General features: G+C 42.4%; 1 protein-coding gene across 2 annotated transcripts in view; it reads right to left on the bottom strand.

Moving 5' to 3' along the window:
• LOC121282624 (leucine-rich repeat neuronal protein 1-like) overlaps positions 1–22,060 on the bottom strand; it is a 193,110-nt gene that overhangs the window by 17,835 nt on the left and 153,215 nt on the right. Inside the window, exon 1 of one of the 2 annotated variants that reach the window (XM_041196409.1) lies at positions 7,217–7,274. The exons of the other annotated variant lie outside the window; for it this stretch is intronic. The gene's annotated coding sequence lies outside the window, so the exon portion shown is untranslated. Of the gene's footprint in view, positions 1–7,216; positions 7,275–22,060 lie in introns of those variants that run through there. 2 annotated transcript variants of the gene reach the window in all.

Below are 22,060 nucleotides of genomic sequence, written 5' to 3' on the forward strand. Positions count from 1 at the left end.
GTAATTAAACAGTAATGTTGACCTCTAAAAGGCTCTTGAACACTTCTATTATTGTTAAACTAACTGATTTGCATTTGATACAAATAAATGTCTCTTTCTGAATATTTGGATAATATTTTCTGCTGTATCTCACTTCCTACAGAGCTGCCAAAAATACTAACCAGAATTGCAGCAATTTCCTCATCCAGCTCTTTGTTGATTTCCAGTTTATCTCATCTAACCCTGGTGTCCTGCTTTTAATTCTCTGCTTTTCTCTTTGTGACACTTGCTTACTGACTGCTGTGCAAAGTAATTCCTAGGCCAATATCTGTAGAATCTGGAATGGGGCCAGAGATTTCATTTGTGAAAAATGGTATTGTTCTTTAATTCCCAATCACCTACCACACCACACCCCGCTCCCATGCACCGCACCCCCACCCCCAGCCTCTCAGTAGTGTCTCTACTCATTATTTCTTAGAACACAGGTTTTCAAAGTGAGGTTTTCCCTAGTGGGCCTGTTAGAGGGTTCTGAAAAGGACCCTGCAAAAATTAAGTTTCAGTATTTTTAGTATTTGTTGATGTTCTCTGCAACGATAGCACATTTGGATAGCTTTTGGAAGTAATAGGCCCCTTGGGGCATGCCAATATTTTCGGGGTTCTCCAGGAGACCATCATTATATTCAGGGGGGTTAGTATGGGGGTGGAGGGGTTGTTGCATTCCTGGAAGTGTGCCAATATTTGCAGGGGTGCTGCAGATTATATCAATATTCATGGGGCGCTCAGGATTATGTCAATATTTGCGGGGATTCTTGAATGTTGTGTCAATATTTGCAAGGGCACATTGGGAGTTGTCAATACTTGCAGAAATTGCCCCCACACACAACAGTATTGACAATCCATTAACTGCTTACACAGTGAGAATTTTTTTTTTAGCTCTCTCTTAATGCTATCTACATTTGCATTGCTTGCTCTAATATTGTTTATGCTTGTCCACAAGTGACAGTCCTCATTGCTTTTTTTGGTTTGTGTTTTATTCAATTATTTAGAAATGAAATTCTCCTGGTCTCCTGCCATAACTCTGAGGGGAAATGCTATATGTGAGAGTCATGAAGGTGTTGCTGAGATTAGGTGGAAAGGTCAACAACTGAAAAAGGGTGGATGAAAAACATATATTTTATAGCGGTAAATGATTGCTTCTTATTATAGAATATGGCAGCATAGAGCAGGAATTTTCAGGCAGAATCGTTCCAGAGGTGGTCACAGAGATAGGGTGGTGGGGGGGTGGTGTGGGGAGAGGCCTTGGAAGAATTTGAAAACAAGGGTTCAAATTTTAAAATTGTGGCTTTGTTGGGCCGGATGGTGGAAGGGAGGTTTGGGGCGGGGGGGTTGGGGGGGTGGGGGGGTGGGGGACATGGTTGGGGGGTGGTGGTTAATGATGTAGGTCAGAGAGCACAGGAGTGATGGGTTGCTGGTATCAATTAATTGAAGATGGATGGATGGAAATATCATTGGGGTGAATTCGCTCCAGGTCGGGGAGGGTGAAATGGATAATGGTTCTGGCACTGATGGTGCAGCGGAGGAGCAAGGGCCAACACACAATAATCCAGAATCAGAAGAAGAGAGTACAAATAGGATTGGAGGAGGGTTCAGAGGCAAGGGACAGGGAAACGGGTACATTGGAAACACTTTATTTGAGAAATGGTGTCAGCTTGACTTAGTAGTTCGTACTCAAAAACTGAAACTTTCAGTACACACAAAGTTCTGTCCATGGTGGCTAAAGATGACATTTACACTTAGGTTTTGATGGCTTACGATCACACTTATACACTGAGTCCTGTGTTCAGGCCCATTGGCTCTGCTTATTTTTAGCTTCTCCATTTGCAGTTTGCCTGTAATATATTACTGTGTAGCCGGGCAGTGTTTGCTTCACACAGTTATTAATCACAATAAAACTGATCTTGGCAAAAAGTGACTTGATATAGATGAACTATTTTCAGTAAAATCAACCTTCTTTGCAAAGTTTTCAAATAAATCAATGAGGGAAAGAACAAGAAACAGCCTTTGCTCAATGAATGACAGATACCTGAGCTAAGACACACGACCTGTGTGGTAAGCAAAGAAAAGATTGCATTTATATAGAGTGCCTTTCACATCCACTTGACAGCCAATGCATCACATTGGAATCATAGTCCCTGTTGTTACGTGGACAAACTCAAATTTGCACGCAGCAAGCTCCCACAAAAGAGTGATACGTTGTTCTGTTTTTGGTGATGTTGGTGGAGGTTGATCATAGCATCGAGAGGACTCCCTGTAATTCTTCACAAAAGTACCAATTTGGTACAGGTGGGATTATTGAGAGATATCATAGTTAAGGATCCTCTATGGACGAGCGATCACAACATGACAGAATTTCAAATTCAGTTTCAGGGCCAGCAACTCGGGTCTCAAACCAGTGCCCTCAACTTAAATCAGGGCAATTACAGAGATATGAAGAAAGAGTTGTCTAAAGCAGGCTGGGCAAATAGACCAAGGGGAACATCAGTGGATGTGCAGTGGCAAACATTTAAGCAGATATCTCATAACGCTCAGCAAAAATTTATCCCGGTCAAAAAGAAAGACTCGGTGAGGAGGATGAACCACCTGTGGTTAACAACGGTGGTCAATGAGAGTATCCAATCAAAAACTAAGGCATACAAAGCGACAAAAACTAGTGGTAGGCCAGAGGATTGGGAGTTTTTAGGAACCAGCAGTGAATGACTAAAAAGCTAATGAAGAGGGAGAAAATTGATTATGAAAGTAAATTGGCAAGAAATGTAAAAACAAATAGCAAGAGCTTCTACAGATATATAAAAAGACAGTTGCTAAAGTGAGTGTGGGACCCTTGGATGATGTGACTGGAGAATTGATAATGGGTAATAGGGAAATGGCAGATAATTTAAATCAATATTTTGCATCGGTCTTCGTGGTGGAGGACTTTATAAACATCCCCAAAATATCAGATAAGCAAGGAGCTAATGGGAGGAAAGATCTTGTAACAGTCTCTATCATGAGGGACAAAGTATTTGACAAACTAATGGGACTAAAGGCAAACAAGTCACCAGGACCTGATGGCCTGTATCCAAAGATTTTAAAGGAAGTGACTGCAGAGATAGTGGAGGCATTGGTTGAAATATTCCAGAACTCACTGGATTCCGGGAGGGTCCCAGTGGATTGGAAAACAGCTAATGTGACGCCTCTGTTCAAGAAGGGAGGGAGACAAGAAGCAGGAAACTATAGGCCAGTCAGCCTAACATCTGTCATTGGGAAAATGCTAGAGTCCATTATTAAAGATGAAATAGCAGGATATTTAGAAAAGCTTAACACAATCAAACAGAGTCAACATGGTTTTGTGAAAGGGAAATCATGTTTGACAAATTTTCTAGAGTTCTTTGAGGATATAACAAGCAGAATTGATAAAGGGGAACCGGTAGATGTAGTGTATTTGGATTTCCAGAAGGCATTCGATAAGGTGCTACATTAAAGGTTATTGCACAAGATAGGAGCTCACGGTATTGGGGGTAATGTATTTGCATGGATTGAGGATTGGTTAACAGACAGAAGACAGAGAGTCAGGATTAATGGGTCTTTTTCAGGTTGGAAAGATGTAACTAGTGGAGTGCCACAAGGATCAGTCCTGGGACCTTGATTATTTACTATCTATATTAATGACTTCAAGGAGGGGGCAGAGTGTAATTTATCCAGGTTTGCTGATGATACAAAAATAGGTGGGAGGGCATGTTGTGATGAGGACATAAGGAATCTGCAAGGGGATATAGACAGGTTGAGTGAGTGGACGAAAACTTGGCAGATGGAGTTTAATGTAGGAAAGTGTGAGGTCATGCACTTTGGAGGAAGAATCAAAAGGTCGACTATTATTTAAATGGACGGAGACTTCAAAAAAAATTCAGCACAGAGGGTTCTGGGTGTTCTTGTGCATGAAACACAAAAAGTTAGCATGCAGGTGCAGTAAATAATTAATAAGACAAATGGAATTTTGGCCTGTATTGCTAGGGGGTTGGAGTTTAAAAAATAGGGAAGTCTTGTTACAACTGTACAGATCTTATTGAATGGCAGGGCAGGCTTGAGGGCCGAATAGCCTACTCCTGCTCTTATTTCTTATGTTCTTATGCTATGTTCAATGAATCATTATACTTTCACCTGACCAGGCATATTAGGCCTCGGTGTAATGTGAATGGAGAGCAAAAGATTTTGAAATTATGAATGAAGATATAGTGGAAATTTTCAGCAGGTCAGTCAGCACCTGTGGAGGGAACAGACAAGGGAATGATTTTGACATGCATCCTTTGTGAGAACTCAAGTTCTATGAAAGGTCCACACCTAAAACGTTAACTTGTTTGTTCTCTCTACACATACTGACTGACCTGCTGAGTGTTTCCAGCATTTATCTTTCCGATCTCTGGTTTTGTACCTCATCCTTGTCCATCACCACAGGACCCTCCTCCAACTCTATGACCTGTTTGCACTCCCCATTTGAACTACTGTATGTTTTCTCTTCCTTTTCTGTCAGCTATAGCTCAACTGGTAGAACTTGTGTCTTTGAGTTAGAGGTTTGTTGGTTGAAGTCTTACTCCAGGTCATGAGCAAAAAATGCAAAGCTGACACTCCAGTGCACTACTGGACTTGTTAAAGGAAAATCGTGTTTAACTAACTTGCTGGAGTTTTTTGAAGAGGTAACAGAGATGGTTGATGAGGGCAAGGCCCTTGATGTGCTGTATATAGACTTCCAAAAGGTGTTCGATACAGTGCCGTGCAACAGACTTGTGAGGAAAGTTATAGGTCATGAAATAAAAGGGACAGTAGCAACGTGGATACGAAATTGTGTGAGTGTTGAGAAACAGAGGGAAATAGTTAATGGGTATTTTTCAAGCTGGAAGAGGGTTTGTAATGGAGTTCGCCAGGGGTCGGTATTGGAACCCTTGCTTTTCCTGATACATATAAATGATCTAGACCTTGGTGTGCAAGGGACAATTTCAAGGTTTGCGGACGACACAAAACTTGGGAGAATTGTAAACTGTGAAGAGGAGAGTGTAGAACTTCAAAAGGACATTGACACATTGGTGGACTGGGCAGATAGGTGGCAGATGAAGTTCAATGTGGAGAAGTGTGAGGTGATACACTTTGGTACAAAGAACATGGAGAGAAAGTATAAAGTAAAGGATACTATTTTAAAGGGTGTGCTAGAGCAGAGGGACCTGGGTGTACATGTACATAAGTCATTAAAGGTGGCAGGACAAGCAGAGAGAGCTGTTTCTAATGCATACAGTATTCTAGGCTTCATTGACAGGGGCCTTGAGTACAAGGGCAGGGAGGTTTTGATGGACTTATATAAGACACTGGTTAGACCTCAGCTGGAGTATTGTGTACAGTCATGGGCGCCACACTATAGGAAGGATGTGAACGCATTGGAGAGAGTGCAGAAGAGGTTTACGAGAATGGTTCCAGGGATGAGACACTTCAGTTATGAGGGAAGATTGGAGAAGTTGGGACTGTTTACCTTGGAGAGGAGAAGGCTAAGAGGAGACTTGATAGAAGTTTTCAAAATCATGAGGGTTCTGGACAGAGTAGATAAGGAGAAACTGTTCCCGCTCGTAAACAGATCAAGAACTAGAGGGCACAGTTTTAGGGAGGTGATTCCATGATGGCGTGGTGGTATCATCACTGGACTAGTGATCCAGAGACTCAGGCTAATGCTCTGGGGACCTGGGTTAGAATCCCACCATGGCAGATGGTAGAATTTGAATTCAATAAAAAAATCTGGAATTAAAAGTTGAATGGCAATCATGAAACCATTGTCAATTGTTGTAAAAACCCATCAGGTTCACAAATGCTCTTTAGGGAAGGAAATCTGTCGTCCTTACCTGGTCTGGCCTACATGTGACTCCAGACCCACAGAAATGTGGTTGACTCTTAAATGCCCTCTGAAATGGCTTAGCAAGCCACTCAGTTGTATCAAACAGCTACAAAATCACAAAAAAGGAATGAAACTGGATGGGTCACCCAGCATCGACCTAGGCACTGGGAACGACAACGGTGATCTCAGCCCTGTTGACCCTGCAAAGTTCTCCTCACTAATATCTGGGAGCTAGTGCCAAATTTGGGAGAGCTGTCTCATAGACTAGTCAAGCAACAGCCTGACATAGTCATCCTCACGGAATCATACCTTACAGATAATGTCCCAGGCACCACCATCACCATCCCTGCATAAGTCCTGTCCCACCAGCAGAACAGACCCAGAGCGGAGATGTGGGATTAAGCATCACTGCTCTCCTGAACTGGCAGCATGGTGCAATGTTTGAGTGTTGCATGTAATTCCATGGTAAATGGCTCTGTTGCCCCAGGAACAGTTGGGTGAGGAGTAACTCACCAACCTGACCTGGAAATATGTCGCCGTTCCTTCACTGTCTCTGGGTCAAAATCCTGGAACTCCATCCCAAACAGTACTGTGGGTGTCCCTACACCACATGGACTGCAGCGGTTCAAGGAGGCAGCTCACCACCACCTTCTCAAGGGCAACAAGGGCTGGGCAATAAATGCTGGCCCAGCCAGTGAAGCCCACATCCCGTGAATGAATTGAAAAAAAAGGACAGAAAGCACCTGTGAAAGCTCAGCCGAGTCAATGCTTTCAGGAGAGGAAAGTGGGAAAATTGGAGGGTGAAAACTACAACGAGACCCTGTCTCAGGGTTAGATTTGTCATGAAAAAAATATCAGAAATATATTGACCTTTGCAATTTAGGATGAAAGGGCACAGACCTGAAAGGTTACCTCTGTTTCTCTCTCCACAGATGCTGCCAGACCTGCTGAGTATTTCTAGCATTTTCTGTTTTTATTTCAGATTTCCAGCGTCCGCAGTATTTTGCATTTGCACACATTCCAAACAACATGTTCCTACAAAAAAGCTATCATTTGTTTGCCGGAATGTTGATCAATTGCAAGCTCCATTGCTAAAAATAACCCGACAGAATATAACTTGAATATTGATTCTTTTTTGAAGTGGAAAAGGATTTGCAGTTTGTTGAACAGATAAGCCTGGTAATTTGTTTAAGAAAAATGTGGCTTTGGATGGTTAATTCTTTTGTCGCTGGAGGCTGAGGGCAGCTGTATGATTACAACAGATAGATTACAATACACATGATACGCACAGCTTAAAAGCAATTTTACTTCTTGACTGGGGCATACCGCAAGTTATCTTTTGAAGGTCAATTAGCTGGTCATCAAGTTCATCAAGATCTGTTGTCTTAATTGAGAATAAAAGAACATGGAACACAAAGTTAATTGGCAAAAATAGCAATGGAAACATAAAGAGACATTTCTCCCCTTAGGGTCTGGAATGCACTGCCTGAGAATGTGATAGAGGCAGATCAATCGAGGCATTGAAGAGGGAATTAGATTATTGTCTGAAAGGACGAATGTTTCCGTTAGCTGTGGAATCTAGAACATGGGGTACAGAAACAGGATAAGGGTTTGATCATTTAGGAGGAGTTTCTTCACTTAGAGGTTTGTGAATCTTTGGAATGCTCTCCTTAGAGGGTTGAGAATGTTTCCATCGTTAGGTCTAAGGCTAAGGCAGACAGAATTTTGATCTCTCAGGGAATCAAGTGATATAAGGAACAGGTGGGAAAGTGGAGCTGAGGCAGAACCAGAATCATATTGAATGTCAATACAGGCTCCAGGGGCCCTATGGCCTACTCATGCTCCTATTTCTTATGTTCTTATTGACCCCAGAACTGGACACAATACTCCAGCTGAGAGCTAACCAGTGATTTGTAAAGGCTTCCTTGACAATGCATTTATTTATAAAGTCAAGGATCACATATGCCTTTTTGATAACCAATGCTCTCCTTATCACTTCTGTTGCAGCATGCTGTGCACAAATTAGCTACCTACAATACAACAGAGACTACACTCCATAAATATCTAATTGGCTTAAAATGCTTTGAGGAGTCCTAGGATTGGGAAAAGTGTTAAATATAAAGTCTTTCTGATCAGGCAGAGGACAATTAAGGGTCACCTACTTTGGGCTGGGATAGGCCAGACCAGGTAAGGATGATGGGTTTCATTCCCAAATGGACATTAGTGAAACAATTGGCTTTTTAATTCCCAGATATTTTGAAATTGTGTACAAATTCTCAAACAACCCAGTTTTGAATGATGTGTTCTTTGCGTTATTAATCCAGATCTCAACCACAATCTGCAACCACATGGCCCTGCATATCCCCCACATTACCATTACCATCAAGCCAGAGGATCAACATGGGTTCAATGAAGAGCACAGGAGGGCACGCCAGGAGCAGCACCAGGCATACCTAAAAATGTGGTGTCAATCTGGTGAAGCTACAACACAGGACTACTGTCTTAACAAAAAGCGGAAGCAGCATGCAATAGACACAGCTTTGTGATCCCACAACTAACGGATTAGATATAAGCTCTGCAATCCTGTCACATCCAGTCTGAATGGTGGGGGACAATTAAACAACCCATTGGAGGAGGAGGATGCTCCACAAATATCACCATCCTCAATGATGGCAGAGCCCAGAGCATCAGTGCAAAGACAAGGCTGCATTTTCAAACATCTTCAGCCAGAGGTGCCAAGTAGATAATTTATCTCGGCCTCCTCCGGGGGTCCCCAGAATCACAGGTGCCAGTCTTCAACCAAATCAATTCATTCCATGTGATATCAAGAAACGCCCGAAGGCATTGGATACTGCAAACGCTATGGACCCTGACAACATTCCGACTATCAATCAATCTACCAATCCCCCACTATCAACATCCCAGGGGTTACCATTATCAGAAACTGAACTAGACTAACCAGATAAATACTGCGGCTACAAGAGCAGGTCAGACACTAGGAATCATGTGACGAGTAACTCACCCCCTGACTCCCCAAAGCCTGTCCACCATCTACAAAGCACAAGTCAGGAGTGTGATGGAATACTCTCCATTTGCCTGGATGAGTGCAGCCCCCACAACATTCAAGAATCTTGACACTGTCCACGTTCCAAATCCTGGAACTTCCTTCCCAACAGCACTGTGGGTGTGCCTACACCACATGGCCTGCCAGCAGCTCAAGAAGGCGGCTCACCACCACCTTCTCAAGGGCAATTAAGGATGGGTAATAAATGCTGGTCTAACCAGTGATACCCACATCCCGTGAAGGAAAAAACAAAATTATTCTGGTAGCTACGCAGCTTGTGTTGCAGTAAAATAAAAGCAAAATACCGTGGATGCTGGAAATCTGAAATAAAAACAGAAAATGCTAGAAAAATCCCAGCAGAGTTAACGTTCTAAGGGCTCGAAACGTTAACTCTGTTCCTCTCTTCACAGATGCTGCCAGGTCTGCTGAGTTTTTCAAGCATTTTTCATTTTTCTTTCAGCCTGTGTCACAGTACAGGAGAGGTTGGGAGTAGAGATATTAGATAAGGTATAAATAGTTAAAGTGGAGGTGCTAAATAGTTTGGCATCACCGAAAGCCAACACGTCACCCAATCCAGATGGGATGCATCCCAGATTGCAGAGGGAAGCCAGGGTGGAGATATCCAAAGCTCTGACCACAGTCATTCAATCCTCCTTGGATATGGGAGTGGTTCCAGAGGAATAGAAGAATGCAAATGTTATACCCCTGTTCATAAAAGGAGAAGAGGGTAATGGCAGTCCAATCAGTCTGATGTCAGTGCTGAGAACAATTACTAGAAACCACTGTCAAAGTCAAAATTAAATTCCGTTTGGAGAAGCATGGGTTAATAAGGGATAGCCAGCACAGATTTAATGGTGTCTCACTAACCTGTTGATTTATTTGATAAAGTAATAGATAGAGAGAGAGCTGATAAAGGTAACGCTGTAGATATTTTACATATAGACTTAGAAAAGGTTTTTGATAAACTATCACATGACTGACTTACTGTGAAAATAGAAGCATGTGGAATTGAAGGATGGTGACAACTTGGCTTAAGGATAGGAGGCAGATAGCTGTGATGAACAGAAGTATTTCTGATTGGAGAGAAGTATGCAACAGTGTCCCTCAAGCTTACTGGATACTTGACTTTCCAAATAGGGGCACTGAATGGAAAAAGTCATGTAAACCTTTACAATTACCATTAGGCCTTAGCTGGGGTATTGTATAGAATTCTGGGCACCACACTTTAGGAAGGATGTCAAGGCACTGGAGATGATCCAGAGGAGCTCTACTAGGATAATACCAGGGATGATAGACTTCAGGTCAGTGGAGAGATTGGAGAAGCTGAGATTTGTTGTGTTTTGTGCCTCAGAGATATGCAGAGATGACACCAGTTTCTATGTCTGAATGGGAGCTTTATATACAACGCTTCTAAAATGCCTGCGGCACAAGCTTCCAGCTTACTTATAGTTTCTCTTTTCCAGCTTCCATTCCCAGGTTTGACTAACAGCACAGAGAACAGTCAACAGGCGCATAAAATCAAACTCAAACAATTGAAAATGCAGGAGTGTGCTCCTTCAAGCAGAGAATGTTAAGGGGAACCTAATAGAGGTGCTCAAAATAACGAGGGTTTTGGCAGTGTAAATAGAAGCTGTTTTTCCTCTGGCAAGTGGGTTGGTAACCAAAGATCTTAGATTCTTTATCCTTTCATGGGATGTGAGCAACACTGGCAAGGCCAGCATTAGACAAAAGATAATTGGCAAAATCACCAGAGGAGAAATTAGGAGATTTTTATTTTTATACACAGAGGAGTATTAAGATCTCAAACACACTACCTGAAAGAATGGTGGAAGCAGACTTCACAGGAGCTTTCAAAGGGCAATTTGGCGTGTACTTGAAAAGGATAAATTTGCAGGTTATGGGGAAAAACATTGGATTGCGGGATTAAATCAGAGAGTTCTTTCAAAGAGCCAGCATAGACTCAACAGGCTGAATGGCCTACTTAGTGCTTCAAGATTTTATGGTTCACCTGTAACTGTGTGAACTTTGATCATGCTGAAGCATATTTAACCATCGGGGAGTCAGATTGATTGAGTCTGATTCCTCCTCTTGCCCCACATTTATATCCATTCCACATCCTTTCGGTAGTTCAACAACAGTTCCTGCTTTTAATAGCTCAGGTCCGGGATGAATCACTTAGGGAGCTGGAAAAACTATTTTTGCAAATTGCCCACAAATTGCTCCTAAGAAGAGCTTGAGCTAGTGCATTTTGAGAAAATTGAAGTTATTATCTTTTTCACACCCTGGTGATGGGGTCACAACCTCTATGTTGTTTGAGATTTCCTAAGGAACACTGCTATGTATATTACTTTGCAGCCGTGCCCAATTTCTTGCCACATTTAGAAGGTGCACAGCACGGTTGCCAACTCTCCAGGCATGTCCTACATTCTCCAGGAATTGAAGGTTAATCTCCAGGTTAATCTCCAGGTGAATCTACTCCTGCAAACAATGAGTAAAATCATGGAGGTGTTAAAAATATTGTTTTTTTTTTCTCCTATTTCTCTTCAACAGTTCAGTTTTTCTCTTGATTGCTTCAAGTGATTAATTGTAAAAATGTTGGAGGTGGGGAAAAGGCTGTTTGACTGACAGCTAAGAAGCATCCAATCGGGTGGCAAAGGCATGTGTAGGCGGGGCATCATGATGATTGATGTGCCTGGTTACTAGTGGCAGGAGAGTGTGAGGTGGGCTGGTCGAAGATCATGTGATGAACCGTCCAGGAACAAGTCTAACCAGAGTTGGCAACCCTAGCAGACTGTGCTGTAGCTCAGCATATTCGAGGTTTCGCACCAAGAGAGCTCAAAGTACGGAAAAATTGTGTTGACAATTCACTTCCCCAGAAAAAGAAAGGCCCCACAGAATTCTGACACTTTGGGGGTCAGTCAGGGGCTTTTCCCTGCACTGGGCAGCATGAGACTGAAAATAAATAAAATAAAGTTGGACATTATTGATTTCCATTCTCTGGGTTATCGGCCCTGGTTGCATTTTTGTTTCTTTACTGGTCTCATAAACACTCCTTTTTGCCATGGGCGATCCTCCCTTTTTGCCACTGAGTCTCTCTTGCCTTCCACGGTGACACAGACATCTCCTTTTGTTCTTTCCCCACCTTCCCCCTTTTCCTACCTCTCTACTTGCTTAAAACCTGTTACATCTCCATATTTTTCCAGTTCTAATGAAAGGTCATCAACCTGAAAAGTTTTCACAGAATCAGAATCACAGAATCTCACAGTGCAGAAGAGGCCCTTCGGCCCGTTGAGTCTGCACCGACACGTGAGAAACACCTGACCTACCTGCCTAATCCCATTTACCAGCACTTGGCCCATAGCCTTGAATGTTATGACGTGCCAAGTGCTCAACCAGGTACTTTTTAAAGGATGTGAGGCAACCCGCCTCCACCACCCTCCCAGGCAGCGCATTCCAGACCGTCACCACCCCTCTGGGTGAAAACGTTTTTCCTCACATCCCCCCCTAAATCTCCTGCCCCTCACCTTGGACTTACGTCCCCTTGTGACTGACCCCTCAACTAAGGGGAACAGCTGCTCCCTATCCACCCTGTCCATGGCCCTATACACCCTGATTCTGTTTCTTTTGACTTGCTGAGGATTCCCAGTGTTTTCTGTTTTTACTCTTATCAGTACCCAGCGTTCTCTCTCATTAAAATGTATTAGAACTAGAGGGATTGACAGCGTGGATGCTGAGAGGCTGCTTCGCCTGAATGGGGAGCCTAGAACGAGGATAAGTAGCTGACCATTTATGACTGAGATGAGGGGCAATTTCTTCACTCAGAGGGTTGTACATCTTCAGAATTCTCAGTGGATTCTCAGTTGTTGAGTATATTCAAGACAGAGATAGATACATTTTTGGACACCGAGGCAATTAAGGGATAAGGGATAGGGCGGGAAAGTGGAGTTGAGGTAGAAGGTCAGCAATGATTTTAGTGAATGCCACAGCAGGCTCAAAGGCCCAGTTGGTCAATCCTGTTCTTCTTTCTTATGTCCTCTACTTAATTCAGGCATTATATTTTATTTTCCACAGGTTTTTGAATAGAGGCATGTGGGCTTTGGACAAATATTGGACTCAGAGAATTTTAAAAGAAAAGAAAATCCTTGAATGGGATAACTTTGTGAGGCTCCTTGGCTGTTGTAGGGCCTCACTAGGTAGGGTTAGGGTTGGAGGAAGGGTTAGAACTCAAATGTCGTTGAGTCTCTTAGCTGTCAACCCTGGTACCACAATTGCCTGACTCAGAAGGTTGTGGGTCCAAGTCCTACTCCAGGCTTTTGAGCACAAATCTGGGAAAAGCTCATCAATCCTGGAAAATGGGATCTGGAAGGGGGAGGGTCTCTATGGGAGCCGAAGAGTTGTGCATTTGTCTTCCTGAGAGAAGACCTAACGATCAGTGGGCTGGATGCCACCAATGCATCCCGCTGTACAGTTTGGGATGGGGATCAGGGTCAGGCGACCAGGACTTCCACCCTGCTGATCTTCCATTGGTGGAACAGAAACTCCTGAAACTTTTTCTCACCCAACTCTCTAAAATTTTAGGTTCTTCTCCCTTGACACTGCATTCTACAATCCTGTGAAGTATTTTAAGGCATCTTTATGAATGTGAGCAGCATGTAGAGGAGCCATTCAGGATAGCAATTTGGACATGTATGTGTCCCTCAGTGCCTTATGTCTTTGAGGGTCACCCTTACTATCCCTTAGTGTGCACCTTTGTTTTATCTTTGGCAATTAGCGATGGGCAGTAAATGCTGATGATGCTCAGGCCCCATGGACAAATATTTAAAAAAAAGCCTTTGTGTCTATAGCTGTCTGAGAAAATCTGTCCACAGGAATGAGATTTGTAATCAAACAGATAAGCTATGTTTATTTTTAAGAGTGAGATAGATCAAAAGTGGGTGATATTTTTCATTCATTTTGAATGATTAATCTGTCCTCAAGTATCTGTGTCTTTTTCCTCTGTGTATATCTCTGCCTCATTTTCTGTTTGTCTCTCTCTGGCTCCCTCAGAAGGTCATGGGTTCAAGCCTCACTCCAGGAATTTTAATACAAAATCCCGGCCGACCCACCCAATGTGGTACTGAGGGACTGCTACGTTGTTGGAGCTACTGCCTTTCCAATGAAATGTTAAGCTTCTCCAGTAGATTAAAAAATCCCATGGCACTGATTTGACAAAGAGCCTGATAACTTGGCTAATGTTAACCCCTCAGCCAACATCAGTACAACAGATTATCTGGCCATTATCACATTTTCGTTGGTGGGATCTTGCTGTGTGCAAGTTGGTTGCTGTGTTTCCTATATTCCAAAATGACCACATTTCAGAAGTGGGATGTGAAGTGCTTTGGGATGTTTTGAGGTGGTGAAAGGTTCCAAATAAATGCAAGTCTTTTGATACTCTGACCCACATTTGGCATTAATTTCCACAGGAATTCTAATCGCTTATCGTAACCTCACCCTGGGAAACCTGAGAAAATTGGCATAAAAGGGCCGGTGACTTGGAGAGCTCCTGAGGAAGTCCTTTACGGATGTCTGTACTTATCTCTCTCTCTCTCTCTCTCTCTCTCTCTCTTTATAAAACTAATTCTGTAATCCAAGCAGGGAACTACATCCACAGGGAGCACGCTTTAGAAGCTACAGTTCACTACCTTTATCACTGGCCTGTTTTTCCTTCAGGCACAATTCCAACTGATATTGTGAAATTAACACGTATATCTCTTTAAGACTATTTTGTAATTCTGTATTTGTGCCTCTTTCATTGACCGCCCCACCCACCCCACCCCTTCGAAAGTGTGAAAATTGTAATCTCTCACGCTCTTTATGCTTATCTCTCTCTCTGCCTCTGGATCACTTGAAGTGCCTTTTCATGTCTCATCAAACGAGAGAGGGTGCAAGTTTTGATTCCTGGTACGTTCTGAGTGAGTCAATTTAATCCAGATTGGGTTGTTCAGGAGCTATAACTGACCTGGAGGAGAATCAGCCAGAACCCACACTCATCACTGTCCTGCCTCATAATGTGTAATCAATAAAGGATCAGGGTTGTGATGCCCCATATGATCAAAATAGACAGTTGACATTCCATAAGGAAATTGAGGGAGATTTGATAGAGGTGTACAAGATTATGGCGCAGACTCAATGGGCCAAAGGGCCTATTTCTGTGCTGTAGACCTCTATTTTTCTATGACTCTCTGACAAGTTTAGACATGGTAGACAAAGATAATTGGATTAGTTCACCAGACTAATCGTTGGGCTGGTGGCATTGTCCTGTGAGGAGAGATTGAGGAAACTGGGCCTGTATTCTCCAGAGTTTCGAAGAATGAGAGGTGATCTTATTGAAACTTATAGAGCGTGGCAGGGTAGAAGGTTAAGGAATTTGGGCTTTTTGGAGTTGAAAAGGATTCCCCCCTGTATCCTTTGCCAAATATTTTAAATTTAAGCTCCGAAGGAGAGTCATATGGACTCGAAACGTTAACTGTTTCCCTCTCCACACATGCTGCCAGACCGGCTGAGCTTTTCCAGCATTTTCTGTTTTAATTTCAGATCTCCAGCATCTGCAGCATTTTGCTTTTATCTAGAGAGCATAGGGGTGACTGGGAGAGTGCTGTACAGCTGGAGGAGATGACTGAGGTAGAAAAGGGACGAAGAAACGGAAGGATTGAAACCCCTTCAGGAAAGGAAGGAAGAAAATTGGAAAGAGGGAAAGCATCAGGGAGAAAGGCAGATTAAAGTGTGAGAGAGGTGTTTTACATACTTCTGCTTGGCAGATGGATCCTTGCAGAGTGGCAGTGCTGGGGCAGTGTTTAATAATATTCACTAACGCTGCTTGATTCCTCGGCCAGCATTTGCTGGCTCTGTTGTATCGGTCCCAGCTGCTCCTGCTGTGTTTGTAACACACTCCACATAAGGCGCCTGCTGTATAGTACAGTAATTAGTCTTGTTTTCTTTTCTCTTCACCATTCAGCGACTTTTCCTAAACCTTCTATTAGTGCAATTTAATCAAACTTAAATAGTGAAAAGGTCTGGAACCTGACTCAACAGAAGCAAAGATAATTGAATACATAACTCAAATAATAAAATTATACAAGGTATTCATTTATCAAGCAGGAATTCAGATAAATAGTTCAATATTTTGTGTTAGCTATTTTGTAAGGGGATGTTCCTGCTGTAGGTTTAAATGACTGATCTTTAGACAATATAAAAGACCAAACAAGTTGTCTTTCTGTTAAATGTTGCCCTTTTTTGTTGTTGATTTTGGATAGGCTGAGGGAGGGAGGTAATTGCTGGAGGACAGCTTTCCTTTCGCTGTCAGCACCAAATGTCGGCATCCGTTATCTCCAATCAGGTAAGCGGAATGAAACAAGCCCCACTCATTCTCATATTTCCCAAATCAGCAGTATGACTCCAGCTTGCTAAACACTGCCAGATGAGAGCATCTTGTAGGCCTGCATCCCAGAGAAAATCAATGGAGAGAGACCAAATGATTATACCAGGCCACTTTTCTCTAATTATTGATGATAAATTCTTCATGTAAATATAAAAACAAAAAACTGCGGATGCTGGAAATCCTAAACAAAAACAGAATTACCTGGAAAAACTCAGCAGGTCTGGCAGCATCGGCGGAGAAGAAAAGAGTTGACGTTTCGAGTCCTCATGACCCTTCGACAGAACTCAGTTCTGTCGAAGGGTCATGAGGACTCGAAACGTCAACTCTTTTCTTTTCTGCCGATGCTGCCAGACCTGCTGAGTTTTTCCAGGTAATTCTGTTTTTCTTCATGTAAATATTTTGAGTCTGTAAACTCCTGGCTATTAGATCCAGTGAGGATTCCAATCTCTCTTAACTCACTCCTCCCTTTCCCAACATTCTGTGCTTTGGGAAACATTCCTTTTGAGAAATTCTGATGTTCTTATTCTTGAAACTCTTCCCTTCTGAATTTTTCTCTTTTCTCTTGTTTGTTCCTACATTACAGCAGTGACTACACTTCCTTCAAAAGTACATTATAATAAGTGTGGTGAGTATTGGCCTTGTATTTGTTTTGACTATTTGAAGGCAGGCTCTTTGCTACCTCACTCAGTATTCAAATGTCAATTCATACCTTGCTGTGAGTCATGTCTGGGGGATTCTAACATTTACAACAACAAAAATTTGTGTTTATATAGCGGCTTTCACATATTAAAATGTCCTAAGGTGCTCCACAGGAGCATTATCAAACAAAACTTGGCACCAACTCTCATAGGAGATATTAGGACAGACTTGGTTAAAGTGGTAGGTTTTAAGGGGTATCTTAAAATAGAAGAGATGGTGAGTTTGACCAAGCCTCTGTCTAACTAAAGCATCACTTCGTCCACTTAATATTTCCTCTTGAGATAAAGGTCAGACTTCTTGATTACTTTTTGTACCTATATACGCACTAGCTTTTAGTGACTTGAGTGCATAGACACCTAAATCCTTCAGTCCTACTCCCTCACAATTAAGAAAATATTTTGATCCACAGTGGATGATCCCTCCACTTCCCCACGTTGGGAAGCATTATAGCAGATGAAGTTCAATCAGTCTCTCTATATGTCTCTTTGTAACTTCTGCTTCCACCTGCGCAATTTGTTAAGCCTGGTGTTATCTGCAACCTGTTATATACACCTCTCCATTCTTCCTTCCATGCTATTAATATAGATAGGGACAAACCTAGGCCCCCAGTTCATATCCCTGTGGAACACCATTTGATACAGCCTGCCAAACAGAAAACACACCCTTTATCTCCACACTCTGTCTCCCAGCTCCCAATTACCAAACCATGTCACAAGGTTACCTCCAATTCCACATGCTCTTGTTTTGGCTCATCGCATTTTCTGCAGGATTTAGCAAATGGCTGTACAGATAATGTCCCTGGGTAATCATGTGTCCACTATGCCAGTGATAGAACACTTTCTATTTTCCTACTCCCTTCCTCTCAGCACCAAGTTCAACTCTCAACACAGCCAGACGAAGGGCGAAGTTGCCAGATTAACGTTGCTTAATTCCAAAGTTAAAAGAGCATCTCTACCAGATGCCATTTCCTATACCCAGTCAACCTTATGGCCTATCTGCGTGCAACTGCCAATTTCATCACAATTAGTGCAGAATTATGGACAGTTTTGTACTGTGGCTGCTTATCTACTGGGATCTGTATTGAGACTTTGAAAACTCATTTTCTTTCATGCCCTTGCGGCTGCCAGAAAGACAGCGATTTAACCTCTGACTTGGATTCTAATCTAGATCGCAGATTTGAATGGAGAGTGTTCCATTTAACTGCACATTCCAGGAGCAGCGACAACAGATTCTTTATTGAACTTTCTGAAGCTGACACAGCATTTTCCTAGCTTCTTATTAAACTGAACGAATATTAGTTCTACTTATATACAACAACTTATACTTACATTGCAAGTTGAACATAATAAAACCTCTCAAGGTGCTTCCCAGAGGAATTCTAAAACACATTGTTTTTTTCTTTGTTCGTGGCATGTGGGTGTTGCTGGCTAGGCCAGCATTTATTGCTCATCCCTAACTGCCCTTGTTCAGAGGGATTTAAGAGTCAACCACATTGCTGTGGGGCTGGAGTCACATGTAGGCCAGACCAGGTAAGGACAGCAGACTTCCCTCCCTAAAGGGCATTACTGAACCGGATGGGTTTTTAACAACAATAGTTTCACAGTCATCATTAGATTTTTAATTCCAGATTTTTATTGAATTCAAATTTCACCATTTGCCATGGTAGGATTAGAACCAGGTCCCCAGAGCATTACCCTGGGTCTTGAGATTACCAGCCCAGTGACAATACCACTATGCCACCACCTCCTCCTGAAGCACTGAGCCGTGTGGTGGCAGCCTTCTATCTCATAAGCTGATAGTTTATGCCATGGCGGTCGGCTCTGTGTTAGGCATCACCTGGTGTGGCTTAGGAGCCCCACTTTGGCATGGCAGCCTCTGCCGCATTTGCTGCAGAGGAAGACAGTGAGTGAGAAGGTGCACGATTCACTGATCTTTGCCGCGTTGTGTTAACATTCTGCAGGAAGTGTTGGGGGGCTGAGTGGACTGTGGGCAGCAGGGGTTGGCATAATGGCCTGAGTTCTGATGTTCGTTCCTTTACTAATGAAAGCTGACAGGAACCTGTACTGTAAAAAAACAATGCCTGTACATCACAAGGCACAGAAGGGAATTGGAAAAATCCATTTTTATTTTAAAAATAAGCAACTATTGACATCTGGTTTCCTTTCAACACTGTGCAGGTCAAGATTTGAAAGAATTCAGATGAACACTCTTTCCATCTATTAGCTGGGTCCTGATTAGTGTGTGATAAAAACTGAATAACAGCCTGTCAACAATCAAATATTCTTACAGTGTAGATCCTTTGGAACATTCCTGAGGCTGTCACAATGTCTGTCAAAAGAAAAATGAATTTAAAAGGTACAAATAAATATTTAAATAGGTATGGAAAAAATCCTGACAGCCAATTTCTATTATACTGCTCTGATCTTGCCACTGATAGATGCATATTCCATGTTTTCTCTTTTTAGATGATGAAATTTAAAAAAAAATTCTTGGTGGAATTGATGGGATGTGATGTTTTTTCTAAAAGGTGTAATTTTGCAGAGACATCTAAAGGGACTCAGACACCATCTGCCATAAATGCAGTCCACAATTTGATTGCAAATTATTAGCTGTTCACTTTTGAAAAACAAAGAAAATATTAGAGGTTATTCAATTTATAGCCTTAAGCTCTAGTAGGATCAGATCACTGGGGCAGGATAGAGTCGGAATCTGAAGCAAGAACCCTTGTAGCAAATAAAAACAGAAAATGCAGGAAAAACTCAGCAGGTCTGGCAACATCTGTGGAGAGAGAAACCGAGTTAACGTTTCGAGTCTATATGACTCTTCTGAGAGTCTTATGGACACGAAACATTAGCTCTGTTTTTCTCCCTCCACAGTTGCTACCAGACCTGCTGAGTTTTTCAAGCATTTTCTATTTTTATTTAAGATTTCCAGCAACTTTTTGCTTTTAACCCTTGTAGCAAAGTCTGGCTACGTAAGAACTTGCTTTTCTACAGCAAGCTGCATGTTGTAGTAGGATTGCCAACTCTGGGTGTAGTCCAGCATATTTCATAGCATGACCTTCAACCCCATGCTCGCGCCATTTAATGGCCTGACATGTTCACCATTGCACCCACCCCTCCCCCACCTTCCCATAACAATTGAAAAGCAAACAGACTCTTTGTAACCTGATTGACCTTTTCCTCTCCTATCTTTAAAAAAGACTTGCATTTATATATTGCTTTTCGCAACCACTGGATATCTCAAAGTGTTCTACCGCCAATGAGGATTTTTTTTTTTGCTCTTGTAATGAAGGAAACATAGCAGCCAATTTGTGGACAGAAGATAGCAATGGGATAATGACCTAATTATTTTTCTCTGTCATGTTGATCAAATGGTAAATATTGACCAAAGCACCAGGTATAATTCCCCTTCTCTTCTTCAGAATAGTACCATGGGATCCTTTACGTCTAGCCAAGCAGGCAGATGGGGCCTCGGTTTTGTGTCCCATTTAAAAGGCAGCACCTCTGACAGTGCAGTGCTCCTGCAGTAGTGCTGATTTTTGTTCTCAAGCCCTGGAGTGGGACTTCAACCTGAATCTTGTGGTTCAAAGGCGAAAGTGCCACCCATGAGCCATGAGCCATGACTGACGCTCATTTTTATTTTTATAGTTAATTGACCAAAGTGTTCAAAGAAAATGATTTTAAAAAATCACACACAATTTATTTACTGCCCTCAAGATTTTGCCCTAAGGTATGCTTGGAGAAGCACCCAGAAGGTTAATCTTCAATTCCTAGAGACCCCAGGTTAATCACGATGGGTTGGCAACCTTATGTTACAGAGATGTCTTGGGATGCTGTTCAGGATAGAGTACTCAAGCAGCAATGGGAGGGGTAAACAAGGGCCTGGTGTCAGGTGAGAGCACTGTCGACCAGAAGGGCCCTGAGAAGGCCAATGAAAGTTGAGAATAAGGCAGAGGTGCCAAAAGGAGAGGGATGAGCAGAATCAGAGCAGCAAAGGTACCTTTTTATTTTATATTCTTTCATGGGATGTTGGCATTGCTGGCAAGGTCAGCATTTGTTGTCCATCCATAATTTCCCTTGAACTGAGTGGCTTGCTAGGCCAGTTCAGACGGCAGGTAAGAGTCAACCATTTTGCTGCAGGCCTGGAATCAACATATAGGCCCGACCAGCTAAGGACGTCAGATTTCCTTCCCTAAAGGACATCAGTGAACCAGATGGGTTTTTAGGCCGATCGATGATAGTTTCATGGTCATGATTTATAAGATTCCAGATTCAATTCCAGATTTATTAATTAATTGAATCAAACTGCCATGGTGGAATTTGAACCCATCTACCCAGAGCATTATTACCCTGGGTCTCCTGATTACTAACCCAGTGACACCTGAGAGAGCAGTTGCCGAGGGATGGAGTGGAGAGAGTTAAACGGGAAGGGAAGATGGGGCAAACTGGGGGAATCAGCATTAGGTGATACCAATCTTCAGTTTTTAAGCATTAAGAGGGATGGGAAGACAGAGAGGTGAGAAATCCTAGAAGTGTCCAAGAAAGAATCAATTGATACTTAATGATCCTTTAATAAAGTCCAGACTTCAGTATTTGAGATCGTGGATATACAATTTCTATTATTGCCAAAAAGAAAACGCTCTTTTCTTATCATCCAACTGAGAAATGAGTTTATCTCATGGGCTTAATTAGTAAGGTATCTCAATCTGTGCTTTAATCAGCAGGGAGACCATTCAAATTGTGGAGGGGATGAATAACTGAATCCAGGAAATCCTGTAGGACATATTGAACCTGTATCATTGTATAGCATTTAAAGAAAGTTAAAAACAGAATTATCTGGAAAACTCAGCAGGTCTGGCAGCATCGGCGGAGAAGGAAAGAGTTGACGTTTCGAGTCCTCATGACCCTTTTTGAAGGGTCATGAGGACTCGAAACGTCAACTCTTTTCTTCTCCGCCGATGCTGCCAGACCTGCTGAGTTTTTCCAAG

Source organism: Carcharodon carcharias, chromosome 9 (genome assembly GCF_017639515.1).
Source record: "Carcharodon carcharias isolate sCarCar2 chromosome 9, sCarCar2.pri, whole genome shotgun sequence".
Taxonomy (NCBI): domain Eukaryota; kingdom Metazoa; phylum Chordata; class Chondrichthyes; order Lamniformes; family Lamnidae; genus Carcharodon; species Carcharodon carcharias.